Here is a 768-nt window from a genome sequence, read left to right on the forward strand (position 1 = left end):
TGCCTCATGCTGTATAGACATATATTTTGAATGTGTACGCTATCCATACATGTTATCCGGGGATACGGTACCCTTTCTAACCTTTGTGCAATGACGTGCAATCCATACTGGGCCTAACACCGTCTGAGCCTGCCTCATGCTGTATAGACATATATTTTGAATGTGTACGCTATCCATACATGTTATCCGGGGATACGGTACCCCTTCTAACCTTTGTGCAATGACGTGCAATCCATACTGGGCCTAACACCGTCTGAGCCTGCCTCATGCTGTATAGACATATATTTTGAATGTGTACGCTATCCATACATGTTATCCGGGGATACGGTACCCCTTCTAACCTTTGTGCAATGACGTGCAATCCATACTGGGCCTAACACCGTCTGAGCCTGCCTCATGCTGTATAGACATATATTTTGAATGTGTACGCTATCCATACATGTTATCCAGGGATACGGTACCCTTTCTAACCTTTGTGCAATGACGTGCAATCCATACTGGGCCTAACACCGTCTGAGCCTGCCTCATGCTGTATAGACATATATTTTGAATGTGTACGCTATCCATACATGTTATCCGGGGATACGGTACCCTTTCTAACCTTTGTGCAATGACGTGCAATCCATACTGGGCCTAACACCGTCTGAGCCTGCCTCATGCTGTATAGACATATATTTTGAATGTGTACGCTATCCATACATGTTATCCAGGGATACGGTACCCTTTCTAACCTTTGTGCAATCACGTGCAATCCATACTGGGCGTGAG

This window comes from Dendrobates tinctorius, unplaced genomic scaffold (genome assembly GCF_039654945.1).
Source record: "Dendrobates tinctorius isolate UK_male_01 unplaced genomic scaffold, ASM3965494v1 ptg000007l, whole genome shotgun sequence".
Lineage (NCBI taxonomy): Eukaryota > Metazoa > Chordata > Amphibia > Anura > Dendrobatidae > Dendrobates > Dendrobates tinctorius.